The 17666-nt window shown below is 33.2% G+C and overlaps 1 long non-coding RNA gene across 1 annotated transcript in view; it reads right to left on the bottom strand.

Moving 5' to 3' along the window:
• LOC134732699 (uncharacterized) overlaps positions 1 to 17295 on the bottom strand; it is a 53340-nt gene extending 36045 nt beyond the window's left edge. Inside the window, exon 1 of the long non-coding RNA XR_010116123.1 lies at positions 17237 to 17295. This is a non-coding gene — a long non-coding RNA (uncharacterized lncRNA). The remainder of the gene's footprint in view (positions 1 to 17236) is intronic.
• Between the last annotated feature and the right edge of the window lie 371 nt (positions 17296 to 17666).

Genomic DNA, 17666 nt, shown 5'->3' on the forward strand with positions numbered 1-17666 from the left:
TCGTTGTCTGCATTCTGATGCCCTCCACTACAGGTCTCTTCTTTCATAGATTACTGTGTCTATTGCTATCACAGAATATTTATTGGAGAGGGCATCTTAGAGGCTCAGTGAAAATGAGAATATAATTCCTTTGTCAGAATCCAGTTCTATTTCTACAGCTTCAGAATCAAATTGGCAACTGCCTCATCATTTGGCAGGCGTCTGCCCTTTCACAGACGCAAGGCAGAGAGAGGCTGCGCTAGCCGTTATTGTTCTTTGAAATTTGAAGATTCAATAAAATTATAATGAGGATTGTAGAATTCTGTTATTTAGTTCATGTCGATCTGTCTATCTTCCTGTCTAGCTAGTCTACCTCTTACTGTTTGCCAACATTTTCTTCACATAAAAATCCTTTTATTTGTATTTTAAAATTCTATTTGTTTCTCTCTGGTCAAATTGAAAAATTGTGACTTCAAAATAAACATAAGCCCTGGCAAAAACTAACTACTCTCTCTAATTCTTCCTGTTTAGCCTATCTTTTTAAATCTTTGACACCCGAAGGACCCACAATCCATTGATCCTATGACATCTTTATGTGCCTTAACCTCTTCATATCCTCACTTCTCTCCATTCCAAGCTTAACTTCTATGAATCACAATTATAATCTCCCTTTTTCTCAACTTTTATTATTTCTTGTACTTTTTTGTTGAACCACAGGCCTGTCTTATCAGATTCTCTAGTAGTAGAAATCTGCCCTACACAGGTGAACAGAGCCTCCCATGACCTTCCCCTTATACTGACTTTTCTCTTTTATCACTCATCTCAGGAGGGCCTCTATGCCGGTCCACACGGTCCTATATTTCCCTAACCCTTTCACTCTTCCACGCTCCTCAACCACTGACTCATATTTTATCCTCCGTCCTCAAACCTCCTTCACTCTCCTTATTCTCAGCTTTGATCTTGCTCCCTGTATTATTGAAAAAAAAAACAAGCAGACAAGATCCTATACAAGCTTTTTCACTATATTAATCTTACTTACCAGAATTCCTGTATCTGTGTCTGTACATTTTACTTTCCTGTTATTTTAAATGAATCTATTGTACTTAGATAAGAAAAAAAAACTTATTTTTCTTATCTAAGTACATAGAGTGGGCGGGAGGCGGGGGTTAAAAGGTTACCTATCAGGTACTGTGCTCACTACCTTGGCGACAGGATCACTCATATACCAAGCCCCAGGGATGCACAATTTAGCCAGGTAACAAATCTTCACATGTATCCCCTAAACACCAAATAAAAGCAGAAAAAGGGAAAGAAAAAAAGAGCAGTCTCTTGAAGTAGGAATTAACAAGGTAATCAAACAATCTTAATTGTATAGTAGTTTTAATACTATAATTAGGTAGATACATATCTAAATGTGCACTTGAAGTCACCTTCTTTTGCTACTCAGAAATCTTTCCTAGCTCTCCTCATTGATATCCTCTCTTTCTTTTTTTTTTTTTTTTGAGACGGAGTTTCACTCTTGTCTCCCAGGCTGGAGTGCAATGGCACAATCTCTGCTCACTGCCCCAGGTTCAAGTGATTCTCCTGCCTCAGACTCCTGAGTCGCTGGGATTACGGGAGCCAGCAGAGATGGGGTTTCACCATGGTGGCCAGGGTGGTTTCGAACTCCTGACCTCAGTTGATCCACCCACCTCAGCCTCCCAAAGTGCTGGGATTACAGGTGTGAGCTACCACACCCAACCTATCCTCTCCTTTTAAATTTTTTCTTCTGCATGGCAGCTTCCCATCTAAACGATATGAAACAAAGCAAACCAAAGCAACTCCTATATATCTCTTCACTTTTCTTTTACTGATCCCCAAATCTCTCCCTGACTTTACCGCTTTGCTTAATGAAAGGATAGTCCATTTCTACTGTCTCCAATTAGTCTGCTTGCATTCTCTTGAATCTGTGACAATGATATTTTCACACCCTTCCCCAACAAAACTGCCCCCATCAAAATCACCAATGACTGCCACATTCCAGATTTAGAGATCATTCTTGGTTTTAACCTTATTTGAACAACCAAAAAAAACCCCATAACTAAGTTAATCATTTAGTCTTTGAAAGTGTTTTTTAAATTTCTCTAGACAACATGCTTACCTGTTCATTCCTGATGGTGTTCCATCTCTTTTAATGGTTCCCAGTTGCCTCCCTGACCTCTTAATTTTGGAATTTGCCAGTGGCAGTCTTTGGACTTTTCTGTGTTCCTTCTCTACTCACTTATTTGATGCCTGCATTCTGTCTCCTGGCTGGCGGCCCTAAATAATTATTTCAATCTCTTAACCTTCAGACCATCTTAACTGAATGCCAGACCGCATCTGGATACCTTCACTGCTTCCATTCTGCTATACAACACTGGTATCTCTTGCATAGGTTATTCTGATGGCCTTTTAACTGGTCCGGTTTTTGTTTGGTTTGTTTTTCCCCCCCTTCTCTGCTAGTAAAGTCTATTTTGAGCACACTTGTCAAAATGGCTCTGTTGAAATATGTTTTATTATTACACATCTTCATTTAAACACTTTCAAAGGCTTCCCATGTCAGTCAAAGTAAAAGCTAAATTCTGATAATAGCCTATGGAGCCCTCTATGATGTCTTCCCCCTCCTCATTGCCTCTGGAACCACATCTTCTATTTCCTCCCTCTAGCCACACACTGGCCTAATTGTGCTTTCTCAAACGTGTCAAGCAAGCTACATCCTCCAGATATGAGTATTGATTCTCCTACCTCCCTTAAGTCTTGATCCAAGATTTGCCTTTTTAGGCTTCCTAGGTACTCTATTTGATGTTGCACAAAACATGCCCAGGACATTTATCCTATTTCCTGCTTACTCTTTCCCATATCTCTTATTACTACCTAAAATGTCTTACTTACTCTGTTATTATTTTTGTTTCCCATCACCAGTACATTATCTTCATGTGGACAGAAGTTCCGTAAAGTGTTTTGTTAACTGTGTAAACTCCAGGACTTCAAATCATACTTAGCTTATACAGGGCATTTGATTAATTTTTTAATAAATAACCTCTAGAGATATAATCATTTTTATAAAAGTTGCGTTTTACCGCATCAGTGTTATAAATATATTATTTTTAAAAATAAAATTTGATTAGTTTATGTAATTTGACATATAGCATATAAAATGTATAATATTCAAATTATATGCAAAATGTGTTGTATCAGTCTGTTAAAACAAATGGGAATATTGCTATACCATATCTGAGACCAAATATTATATTTTGTTAAATATATTTTGAAGTTTAAAAGTTGTTTTTATTAAACAATACACAATATAGTTTAAAACTTTTAAGTATTCTGATAAAGAAAATTTTTTTAAAAAAGAAAGTAAAGGATTAAAAAGAGATTATAAATACCTGTGTAAATAACATTCAAGTCAATATATAGAATATTCTCACTGCCAAGGGAGGGCTGTCTTTCATGTCTTTTCCACTCTTGTGTATCTGCTACAGAGGTGTCACTATGTTGCCTTTTATAGCAATCAGTTGCTTGCTTTTCCTCTGTAGTATTTCCATTTAAGTATATACTCCTAAAATTATAATTTACTTTTGCCAGTTTTTAAACTTTATATGAATAAAATAATGTTGACCACGTTCTGTGTCTGACTCCTTGGTTCTACATTTTGGTTCTAATTTTGAGCTGTGATTTTTTTTCTTTGTATTCTAATTAATTTGCACATCTATATAGTATTCCATTAGGCGAGTATACAATAATTTATTCATCTGCACTATTTATGGATATTTTATTATTTCTAGTTGTCAGCTATTACAAACAAAGCTATCATGAACATTTGTTTACATGTATGAGGTACAATATGAAAGAATTGCTACATACTCAGCGGTGGAAGTGGTAGTTAGTAAAGTGTTCAAATCTTATTAGGTAATGCCAAACTGATAAATAAATGCAGACTTTTATTAGTGGCTTACGGGCATTCTTGTTGTTCAACACATTCACCAATACTTCCCATTGTCCATTTTTTGTAATATTTAATTTTTGCCAATTTGGATTGGTATCTTGCATTACATTGCCTGTTCATGTTGCACTTTTGTGTCTATCAATAAGATTTTGAAGTCCTTGGTCAATTATTTCTCTCCTTTTTTTCTTGAGTTTTTTAAAAATTTTAAGGAATTATTTTTCTATTAAAGATACAAATGTCTTGTCTGATATATGTGTTACAAATAGGTTTTCCATGCAGGTTTTCTTTCCACAATCTTTAATTGACTTTTAATGAAGAGATATTCTTAATTTTAATGCAGTAAAACTTATGATGTGCTTTTGTGCCTTGCTTAAAAAGTATTTACCCATTGCAAGGTTATAAAGATGTTTTATTGTGCTATCCTATAAATATTATATTGTTTTCCTTTTCACAGGAAGGATTATAATCCACCAGAATGAATTTTTATGTATGATATGAGAAAAGAGCTTTTTTAATTTAAAAACTTAATCGTTGGACTAACCTTGACTTAGGCTCATGCAAGTTTTTATAGATTTACATTAGCTTTCTTAACTGAATGCTGCAAAAATAGTGAAAATGAATTATTATCATTGTCTAACTTATTGTTCGCTAATTGCACATTTTTGCCTGATGTAAAAATTTTTAAATAATGAGTTTTCCAACAATTTTTCATAATACAATATTTGCCTTTTAATCAATGCATTCAAAATAATAAACTTATATTCTTCAAATACCCCAATTTTTAAATTATTGTATATGTAGAGTAAATCCATTTAGTGTTCTTATGAAATAAGAGAAAAGTAAACCTTATAAAATTTTGCAAATTTGATAATGCACCACTGGAAATACTTAACCTGATTTTACTTTAATTGGATTTACTAGTTAAATATGCTGATAAATATAATTTATGGGTAATTATTTTATTTTGAATGATGACTATATTGACCTTAATCTTGAGAAAGCAACCAATGCACAGGGTTTCAATTAAGTCCTGTGAACCATGATAGTAGCTTTTTTTACGTGTCACAAAAGTGTCTTTTTGTATATTTGAACAGCAACTGTTAGTATGAATTGTTCTTATAGTCTCGAAATCTGGATCTATATTCAGTATCTGTTTTTCTTCACATATTGGGGAAAATTGAAATATAGAAGGTAGATGTAAATGTCTCAATAGGATATACTGAAAAACACATCTTCTTAACCAAATTCCACATAAAAATTTATAAAATATACTCCAACAGAAAACAAATGGAAAAACAAAATTTATTTTTGTGGCCTTGCTTTTTGCTTTGGTTTTTAAGATTTAAGCATATTTATTTTAAAAGCTTGAATAGTAAAAGTAGCTGTGAAAAGTAGAAAATACTATAAATTCTTAAATAATTTTTTCCTGGCCGGGCACAGTGGCTCACGCCTGTAATCCAAGTACTTTGGGAGGCCCCGGCGGACGGATCACGAGGTCAGGATTTTGACAAGATCCTGGCCAACATGGTGAAACCCCATCTCTACTAAAATACAAAAAAATTAGCCGGGTGTGGTGGTGCGCAACTGTAGTCCCAGCTACTCGTTAGGCCGAGGCAGGGGAATCCCTTGAACCCGGGAGGCAGATATTGCAGTGAGCCGAGATTGCGCCACCGCACTCCAGCCTGGGCGACAAAGCGAGACTCCGTCTCTAATAATAATAATAATAACAATTTTTTCCTATTATTTTAATTAACAATGAAAGAAGTATACATTATGTTTTTAACTTGCTACAATATGAATGTAAAAGTATGAGACATAGGAAATTGCTTGAAAATATTGTTTGATATTGTTAAATATAAATACACAGATTAATATATGGGCTAACAAAGATAATTGGTCGTCAGAAATATGTACTTATGAGAAGCTACTCCTTCAGTAAATACCAAATACCTTGAAAGAGTAGCACTGTTCTAAAATTTCATAAGATCATTTGTAAACCATGTATTTTTCTCAGTCATTACTTTCCAAAAAACTTGTGTAAAAAGAATTTGTCTTGTAGCTTAAGGTTTCATTTTATCAGTCAAATTAAAATAATCCATATCCAAAGTTAGTCAAAGTGTATATTTACATTTTAAAAAAATTGACTTCAGTGAGATGTTTAAATGTTTTATCATGCATCACGATTTCAAATAGTATCTGTGTTTAACCAAACAAGGCATGAATTCCCTTGGGAATTCATGAAAGAATAGATTTGTGAATTCTCAGTCAGGACTGAGCAATATTGGGTTCTAGACCCATATTTGATATCAATTGGATTTGTAATCTTCCCCAAATTGTAGAATATACATAAATAATTTTGGCATAATAATTTTAAATCTTTTAAGTCTCAGTTTTTTTTATCTGATAAATAAATATGTCAGACAAGATCAGGTCACAACAAACTAGGGGTCATTCACCAAATGAGGCCACAATCTGTTTTTGTGGAAAGAAGTTTTACTGTAACACCCTCTCATTTACATACAATTTATTGCTGTATTTACAAATGCACAGCTGAATATTTGAAATACAGATCATACGGTGTGTGCTTTAAATAATTACTGTCTGCTCTTCAGAGAAAATATTACTGACTTCCGGGCTAAATGATCTTTTAGGTTCCTTTCAGCTATTGCATTTGTTAATAAATGCTATATAATGTGGACAGGTACAAAATATGAAAAAGAAAAAACGTATTTTTGTTTACTAAAAATTCACTGATTCACTCCGTTAATCACAGATTCTAGTAAAATATTTTTCCCAAATACTTAAAACTGCTACTTAAAATGTTGTAATTGTGTACATGAATACACATGATATTGTCTAATTTTATCTAATAATGAAAGAATAATTAAGTAACCAAATAAATACAAGATAATCAGAAAGACTGATTCATGACAAGATTGCCACAATTAGAATTTTATAGCAAAGAACATACATTTCCTGGGAGAGCATCAGTGTGCTTTGATAAGATTTTACACAGTAATGTTATTTGTGTTCACCAAACCCAGATCAAGATTAGGTGGTCAATTATTGAACTACTTCCAAGAAGCAGCGCTTGTCCGCAATAATACTGTTAACAAGTGAAAGTTATTTAAAAGTTCAGCAATGTTTATTTCAATATTGATAATACATTCTTGGAAAATTTTAGAAATGAAATGGGCTGTATAAATTATTTACTTTAGAAAAATAATAACTATAACAAAAATTGAAGTGATGAACAACAGTAAGTCTGTAATTGGAATTACAGTGTTTAAAAATAATAAGATAATAAAACCACATGAACAAGAGGAAGAATAGACATAATCTTATGCATAAAACTGGCAGTAAAACTACTTTTACTTGTCTTTAGCTAATTTGGGAAATATTAGCCGAATATCCAATATATTGCAGCTGCCTTTCCTTTCAAGGCAATTCTTCAGTTCTATGTGGCTGTGATCGATGGCATTATTGTTCAGCAAATATTCACTCTGTCCACCTCCAGTCCTATAAGTTGCACTGATGTTGGGTTTAATCAGGTGACCCGCTTTGGCTAATAAAAATGGTTGTATGTGATCACCCTACCTCTGAGCAGTGGCTTTAAATGTGCTTCAATTCATGACTTTGCATTCCTCTTCCCCAAGAGAAACATAATGTTCTATACCTACTGCTTACTGAACTGTGTTCCAAGAAGGAATAATATGTGAAGCTCACTTGAATTTAGCCTTCAAGTTAGAGTGGAGTGGTGACAGCCAGCCCTCAGACTTGTAGGCAAAAGTAAGAGTTGTCCGCAGTAAGGCACTGAGATTTAGGAGTTCATTGTTACACAGCATTATAAGTCAAAAGCTGGTTAATACAGCAGCCTTAGAAAAATGCTGACTCTATTCCTTTCATTTCTCCAGGAAAAGTTCCAGTATAACTTACAGACTTTGAAAAATTTTATAATACATAGAAACGGTAAAGAGATCCCCATACCATAGAACAAAGTGTTATTATATTTCTGGAAGTTCAGACTATTTCATTGGTTCACATCATGAGTAATAATTCAAAGTGTAGGCTTTGCATCATTCCATTTTTACATCACAGATTGTATTTAAATTTCATTCTTGGACATCCATTATATTTCAAAATAAATATATAGGTACTATTTTCAGTTGTTTAGCCTCTCAACTCTGCAACTTCACTATCGTCTATATATTTCTTATATGCTTACCATGTCTTCACTTCAAAGGTAACATGTCAAAAAACTAAAATAATAATATTTTTAATATTTTCCTTCATCTCTGTATGCCTTACCACTATTTATAGAATTATTACTTCCAGAGTATTCATTTTAAACAGATTTTAATGATGCAATTTTCACCTCATAAAATATGCTATGTAGATTATACTACCTCGTTATACAATATTTTTCATATTATTTTGTCACTCTCTACACCCACTAAGAATGTTCTAGTCCTTCTGTGTGCCATTCAACTGTTTACCTGGGTTGGGGCTATTAAATTTGATAATAGGCATAAAATGATTAGCATGTTTGCTTATACTACCTGTGCCCAATACATTTCATGATTTCTATTAGCTCTGGTCTACCTGCTCTGATTTAGATTTGTTCTCCCTCTCTCTCTCTCTCTCTTTCTCCTCTTCACATGCATGCACACAAATACACATTCATGTGTAAACAGTTGAGAAAAGGTTATGTTAAAAAGAGTTTGCATTATTTCAGTATGTTGGAACGAATTCCAGCAATACTAATCTCAAGTCAAAACAGATAGACTGATGTTCATATAAGGAATAATGCAATGAATAAGTACAAAAATAAATTTTTAATTCTAATCCACATCTTATCTAATTCACTACAGAGAGGCTAACCTCTTTGCTTTGCGATTTCCTTATTTGTAACAAAAAAACTGATTCAGATAATTGATTTAAGAAAATGCATAAATCATTTTTCTTTTTTTTTTTTTTGAGACGGAGTCTCACGCTGCCGCCCAGGCTGGAGTGCAGTGGCGCAATCTCGGCTCACTGCAAGCTCCGCCTCCCGGGTTCACGCCATTTTCCTGCCTCAGCCTCTCCGAGTAGCTGGGACTACAGGCGCCGGCCACTACGCCCGGCTAATTTTTTTTTTTTTTTTTTGTATTTTTAGTAGAGACAGGGTTTCACCGTGGTCTCGGTCTTCTGACCTCGTGATCTGCCCGCCTCGGCCTTCCAAAGTGCTGGGATTACAAGCGTGAGCCACCGCGCCCGGCCATAAATCATTTTTCACAGAAAAGGTATGTGATGCATATTTGTTCTCATAAATTTTTGTTTTCATAATAAAATTACTTGCTGTCTATTTTTAGGCTTTAACTGCATACAAAATTATTATAAATATAATAAAAATAATTACAATTTTAAACATTTTACATAAATTATTTTATTCAATCTTTAACATAAACCTTCAAGATGGATAATAAATTATTATTCCCTTATTAAAAATCAGGATACTACATCTTAAAGAAGGTAAATATCTTGGTCAAGATCAAGCTACAAAGAATATAAGTTACGGCAAAGAATTTTAAACCCCAGTTTTCTTGCTACAAATCATAGGCTCTTTAATATGTATACTACATTGCCTCTTAAAATTTATCCCAATATATGTATTACAAAACGTTTTCAAACAAAATGGTCTCCACAATCCCCATAGTGAGTTGTCTTCACATTGCGATAATATAACGCTTACTCTTCATTAACTGAAATTTGAACTCCAAGAAAAATTTCTGGGTAGAAAACTAGAATGATAAAATTATATAAAGGCAAGCTGCCTGTTCTGTCCTATTATTTACCCTTCCTCTAAATAATTCTAGGTTCTTGAATAATGTCAAGGAAAATGCCACCAAACTGTGTTTGAACTCTGTGGGAGAAAATAATGAGTGGGTAGAGAAGAGTCTAACAATCATAGTGTACTAGTCCGTTCTTACACTGCTATAAAGAACTACCTGAGACAGGGTAATTTATGAAGAAAAGAGGTTTAATTGACTCACAGCTCTGCAGGCTTTGCAAGAGGCATGGTTGGGAGGCCTCAGGAAACTTACAATCATGGGGGAAGGCAAAGGGGAAGCAATCATGTTTTACCACTTCAGAAGGCAAAGGGGAAGCAAGCACATCCTCCCATGGTGGAAAAGGAGAGAGAGAGAGTAAGGGGAGAGGTGTCTCACGCTTTTAAACAACCAGATCTCATGAGAACTCACTCACTATTATGAGAACAGCGAGGGGGAAATCCGCTCCCATGACCCAATCATCTGCCATCAGGCCCCTGCTCCAACACTGTGGATTACAATTTGACATGAGATTTGGGTGTGGACACTAGAGGTACTTTATCACATAGTAATTTTGAACTATACTTCATTGCTTACAGTGCATTCTTCAATGGCACTGATCAAAGCAGATGTAATGGAGGGTCTGATAACTTTAAAAAAGGCATACGCACACAAACACACACACACACACGATATGCAAATATCTACCATAAAATATAATATATAATGCTTATAACATTGTTTTCCATCACCAGATTCTCCATTCATTCTATCTATGTGTGTGTGCATGTGTATGTGTGTGTATAAACACATGCATGTATATGGTTATGTACTTTAGGATTATAGTACATATAGGCATTTAGGCTTTGGGTGTTATGGTAATGCAGACTGGACCATGATTGACTTGGATGAACAATGAATCCTCATGAGGACTACAGAGTGAGATAAGCAGTATGACTTCCATTAAGGCACCAGGTGTTTATTCTATAGTATTGCATGAGGTGATGCCATGAAACAAAGGTGAGTTGTGAGATATGTGGATATCTACAAAGCAAATATTTAGTAACACAATTTAACACTTAAAAAAATGCTAGCCTGCAAAGAGGATATTTAAGAAAAAAACCTTAAAGTACAGATATTGGAGTGGATTTGGGAAGAGAGGATTTGCTGAGAGCTGCTGCAACACTTCAATTCCTACTCTCCACCAGACCAAACTCAGAAAATATGCAACCACATTGGGATCCAGACTTTAAGGAACCCAAAAAGCAACTCTTAGGCTGAGAGGGTGATGAGGGAAAATGTTACCAAAAGCCAAGCAAATTCCTCTTTATAAAAGGCTTATAGTGCAACTGGGGTAGAGAGAAAGGGTGTCTTTTCTCTAAATGAAGATTGACATGATTTTTAGAACTCTTTCACATTCTGAATTTAAATGTGTTATTACTTAATGGGGCAATAGAATCATCCGTTTAATAAGAGTCAGGAGAAAATTCACAGGGCATGCTGACTTTTCATTCGAAGAAGGATCATTATCACTGGATACACTTTAAAGAAAAAGTGACAAAAATAAAGTCACCTTTTCATTACATTCCATGAGTCAGGCTAATTCAAATTCTAGTTTCATAGTGCCTGTTTATTTGAAATAGGCATCCCTACTATGAATCTGCTAGAAATCATGAGGGTTATATTTCAATTCAATTTAATATTTATTTTATTATCCACAACATATCAAACAACGACATAATGTATCATCAGTGTGCACATATGAACAAGATGTAACATCTGAATTCTAACACATTGCATTATGTAGGAGAGATAAGTACACCAAAATAAATTAACAGAAAATGAAAATGGAAACACCATAACGGTACAAAAACACTAAAACCAGATGATCTCAAACATAAATCATAGTAAGTTGGAAACACAAAGACTTATTTTTATAGAAATAAAGAGTGAAGCCAGGAAATGCACCTGAAGCAGGAATTATTGAAGAGTAAGCAGGGTTTTGACAGGTAGTCCTGATGAGAGGAATAGAGATTCCAAACAGAGTGAGATGCATGAGAAAGAAATACTCAGAAATAAAATACAGAATACTTTCAAGAGGCATTGGGGACATCAGTTTGAAGAAGATTCCTTGGTGTCTGTAAGGGAAACTGAGAGGTAATTATTAAAAATAAGAAGTCCATGCAGAGGGTGAAAAATCCAGGAAAACATAAAAAAGATCTCTTGAGACATTCTCAAATAATTTTAACTCAGGTATTCTTTAACTCAGTGGACTTTAAGGATCGTTAATATGATCCACAGGAACTCAAGAGTAAAAATGATCATGTAGAATACAGCAAATATCAATTTGTTGGATCCTACAGGAGATAATAAGACAGGGGCATGGGCAATACGTAATGAAACACACCTATGTACTAGAGTGATAAAGAGAAAGGAGATACCACGCATGTAGTAAGTGTGAAAAGGATTCAAATTAAAATAATTAACATTTCATAGAAATTGAGAGGAGAGAAAAATGTAGAAGTCAAATAGTTTGAGCAAATGTGGTTAAAAGAATCGTGGTACAGCTGAGGGAAATGGAGATGTCAGGAAGAGAACCAAGAAACTAGAAAATATTGAATATGTGAGTTTTTTTTTTTTAACTTGATGGCCATGAATAATCAATAGAACACCCACATGGAGATGCTTGTCATGTATTTAGACCTTCAGATACGAAAGTTCCTTTTAGAGAAACAGACTTCAAACATTTATATCAAATTTAAAGAAGAGGACTTATACCTAAGTAAAATTCCAAGGAAAGAGAAAAGAGCAAAAATAAAACATTCTACATAAAGGAGACTGAACACGAAAGGTAGTGAAGCAGATGGAGAAAGAATATTCATCAAGGAAGGGGGACAAAGATAATAGAGTGAAATGCAATCTAAGGAAGGAGATATTTTCAGGAGGAATACGATTCACAGTAGCAAATGTTTCCCAAAGAGCAAGAAAGATGAGAACTGTTTTTTAGATAAAACTATCATCAAAGACACTGAGAAAACTTTCTATAATGCAGAGCTTCTCTAGTTTTTCCTCTAGAGTAATACAAACCATACAGTAGCTCAAAAATGTACACACGAGGGAGAAAAAAAGAGGCAATCAAAACACTTCTCAATTCAGAAATTGGCATCTCATGTCAGAATATGTGTGTATGTGTATATATACTTCAATATTAGCTCCTAATTTATTTATATTATACTAATGAAAGAATTAAATTACACTCCTTTCCTAACCCCAGTGATTCAATAGTCTAATTTTATAATTTTATTTTTAATGTCACTTCTTCATTTGTAGAATTTAGCTTTAGAGTGAAATTTTTGTTTTCCATATGTGGTCTAGTCTTTCCAACTGCCATGTTTTGATTATATTATAATTCCTAGAGATGCTAGAAATTTATATCTGACCTATCCTAGTTAATATGCCAATTTATCTTTAATGAATTCTTTAATCTACCACATGAGCATATGGAAAAATGAGTATTGAATTTAAAAAAGAAAGTTGAGTTCAAATTTCAGCTGCTACAATTAAAAAACTTGAACTAGAACAAAGTATATTAATTTTTCTGTGATTTGTAAAATCACTGAAGTAAAAAGCTTGTATTAAGCAGCTGACATGAGTGTGACGAAAATGAAATTATAGCTGCAAAGTAAAAGCAAATTGTCTGACTGCCAATTAAATAACAAATAATGGCTATTGTGTTTATTGACAATTAGAATTACAACTGTCTTTATGATAATAGGAATTGTTCTCCTTGGTACAACTTCAAAAAAATGATGAACAAGTTGCTGCTATTCTCTTACTAAATATCTAGAAACTACATAATAGCTCACATCTAGAAATCAACTCTTGAAAAGATCTCACATTTATTATTTGGCTGATTCTCAGATGTAGTTTAAGGTACAGAAATGTCAGTATTACCTAAATTTAAAGAATACAAAACCAAATCACAAAGAGGTTTTCAACAGAAAGCTAGACATAAAACACTCACTCTTGAATTCCTAGTTTCATTCCATTATTTAAATACAATTCTTATCACAATAATACAGCATCACTGATTTTCTCCATTACATTAATTACACTATAATATATGACCCTCTATGCAAAATTTCAGCAAACTGTTGCAGGTACAAAAAACCAAACACTGCAAGCTCTTACTTGTAAGTGGAAGCTGAACAATGGGAACACATAGACAGAGGGAGGAGAACAACAGGCACTAGGGGATGGTGTGGGAGGAGGGAGACACTAGAAAAAACAGTGAATGCATGCTAGGCTTAATACCTAGGTGATGGATTGATAGGGGCAGGAAACCACTATGGCACACGTTTATCTATGTAACGAATCTGCACATCCTGCAGGTGTACCCTGAAACTTAAAAAAAATAGCCATGAGGATCATTATAAAAAAGTAAGACAAATGCTGTGAGTATCATCTTTTAGAATTATACATTTAGAGACATATAAAAGTGATGTTTATTTAATTCCAAAATACTTTCAGGATATATGTTGAGGAATTCTTTGTTTGCTTTGTTTTTTTACATTTCTGTAATTTTTATTTTATTTTTTGTGTTCCAGAATTTTAAGTAATAAATTTGAATTTATCAGAACAACTATACACTTTTAAGATTTTCAACTATAACATAATTTCAAACTAAAGTGTATTCTCTGTGTTTTTGAAGTTTTTTTTAAAGCAAATAGCTTTATTTACTTTTCCTGAGTAACCAAGATCACTCAGGTAAACGGTTTTCTAAGCTGCCATGACACCTGTGTATATGAATTGATCATGATTAGTAAATAGATAGTTTTAAATATGAGATACTGCATTGAGCTCCTGCTTTAATGAAGATTGAAAGTGTATAGCTTCATTTTCTAATAAACCTATATGAGGGCATACAAATTCAGGGAGCTGGTAATAATTTTAAATTAATTTATGTCATCAGGTTTTCCTAACAAATGTAGGTTATGCCAAAACACCAAGAAAAAATCACAAGCATGCACACACACAGAGACACACACACTCACACACACACCACACACACACACACACACACTTTTAAAAAATTAACCTAAGCTAGGCTGATTAATCTTTGCAAAGAAGTTACTGTATTTTCTATATTCACATTAATTTTTCTCCTCTTCATTTTATAACCTAACCATAGATAATAAGTAGGTGGATATGTAGATATGCAGATAAATAGATAGACAGGACTTTTATATAAGCTTAATTTCAACAATTTCATAAAATTTAATGTGAGATGCATTCAATAATAATTATAGCCATAGTTGGAATAATCTGTGAATAAATCATGTAAGAAAATAATAAAGATTTGGAGATACACAGATCATGTTTTGCTCATCCTGTTCCACTTATACAATTCTATAATATTAAAAAATTAAAATGGAGACAGAAAAATATGTTAGGAAAATATCAATCCCAGAACAGGGGAAGAAATCTGTAAAATTATTTATTTAATCAAGGATATTCCACTTATTTGGTTAAAATGTGTCTAGCATATCCTTAGAAACACGGTAAAAACAAAAGTAGTTGATATTTATCATATTGCAGATTATTAAAACCAAATCTAGTTTTATTGCTATTGACAGCAGTTGACCATTACCTTTCAGGCAATAAAAATATGGATGACTTTGCACTTATAAACATGAAAATAGATATTGTTCATGGTAGTTATTTTTTGTTGAGTTTTGTTTTTCTGTTCCTACCTGAATGTGATTTAAGATTGTATTTCTACTACTCTATAGAGATAAAATTTAATAGTATACATTACTGTAACCTGACAGATTCTTAAACTGTAAGGTATACTTTTAAAATTCAATCTTCATAGATTTATAAAAATACAACATTTTACATATATATGCATATATAAAATTAATACATAAGACTAATATGTACCAACCACTCTGCCAATATCATAATTACTGCCCCAAATCTGAATTACTTACAAATAAGAATAATAACAAGATATTTCCTCTTTCACAACTTCTACTCAAAATTTTACTGTAGGTCCTAGCCATTGTAAAAAGTTATATATAAATAAATCAGAAAAATCAAGAAGATAATAAAATGGGTTATTTCATCATTATGTTTTTGATGAATTTGGTCATTTTTTTGAAGTATTTATTTGAGGAGGCAACATGAAAGCTTTTGATAGCATTAAAATTATTATAAAAATTATATAGGCATATTTTATCATAATTTATAATATGATGTATGTTGCAATCTATTTTATGTTTTATAATTTATTACACACATACTAGTCTGCTGGTGTTATCATTGAGTAGGTTAACAGAAATTTATTGTCTCACAATTCTGGGAGCTACAAGTTTGAAATTAAGCTATTTGCAGGACTGGTTTCTTCTGAGTTTTAATGGAAAGATGTGTTCTAACCCTCTCTCCTTGGCTTGTACACAGCCATCTTCTCCCTGTCTTTTCACATCATCATTCCTCTATGCACATCTGTCTCCAAATTTCCCCTTTGTGTAAGGACACCAATCACATCGGCTTACAGCCCACCATAATGACCTCATCTTAACTAATTACATCTGCAAAGAACCTATTCCCAAATAAGGTCACTTCTGAAATTCTGGGGCTTAGGAACTTCACATAAGAGTTTTGGGAGACACAATTCAACTCATAACATGCGTACATTTAATGTTACTTAAAACTGACTTGTTCTAAGAAATTAATATTACGTATCTTCAAAAACTTGCATCAATATTCATTTTTCAGATGAAATTTGACGTTATATAATATTTGATAAAACATTCATCCAAGAGAACAATAATATTTGTTAATTTTTCACTTCTTTCTGAATTATTTCCAGCTTTTTTGCTTTTGAAAGCTAAATGTGCTGGGCCAGTAAAAGCTGGAAGATTATGTATTTTTATAAGTATAGTTTATGTGAAATAAGTTTAAGTTTGATGGCTCACAGCATTTGACATATTTTATTCAGGAGTCCAATATTTGCAAATAAAAAATCTTAATTAATGCAACTATAAAATATGCCTTCCACTTTCCTGATATAAAGTATTTTTTCTAATTCGATGGATTTCTCATTATCAGATAAAGCTCTTAAAAGGGAAAGAGCTTGCAAATAAAACAAATAATGATAATTGTTATTGTTTTGGGCTGTATATAATTTAGTATATAAGAATTTTTCTCTAAAAATAATCATCAAGATTTCAAATTTCCTTAGTGACTCCATCGCAATAATGGGCAGTATATATTTTAATGAAGTCAATTTTACATCAACTATGCCTGAATAATAATGAAGAGTTTCCATTTCCCTCCAAAAATTCTTTTTGCCTATTATTACCTGTTTTCTGTAGCTAAATTAGCCTGTTGTTCATTTTGACCTTTTCTTTTTGTGCAATTAATGATAGTCAAGTGTTTCTATTTACATATAAAAGAATAAATGAGATGGTTAACTTACATAGTCAGTGAGGCTTTTGTTGGTTTTAGAATTCTTCAAATCCAGAAACTGCCTCTCCGGAAAGTATGTCCTTGCAGTATGTGCTGGTCCAGTTCTCAGCACATTTGGACTGGCAGGATTTGCTTTTGTGTTAGTGGGGGCGGGATAAGGCAAGCAGCTGAACTTAAACCAGATGTTGGTATGAAGGCATTTACATTTTATGTGGAGCATTTGCTCGCTAGAAATATTTATATTTTCCTTTTCTGTTTTGGAACTGCGTATCCAGTATGGACATTTAGAATTTCCTCCCTCTCTGCTCTCATTTCTTTGTTTTCAGCAGACCAGGAATCTCATTTCTTCTCAGATTGGCCAAACAATTTATTTAAAGAGAAGATTAAAAATTTTATCCTGACATAAATATTCCTGTAAGCAGTATCATTGTGCAGGGAAA

Source organism: Symphalangus syndactylus, chromosome 16 (genome assembly GCF_028878055.3).
Source record: "Symphalangus syndactylus isolate Jambi chromosome 16, NHGRI_mSymSyn1-v2.1_pri, whole genome shotgun sequence".
In the NCBI taxonomy this organism is placed as follows: Eukaryota; Metazoa; Chordata; class Mammalia; order Primates; family Hylobatidae; genus Symphalangus; species Symphalangus syndactylus.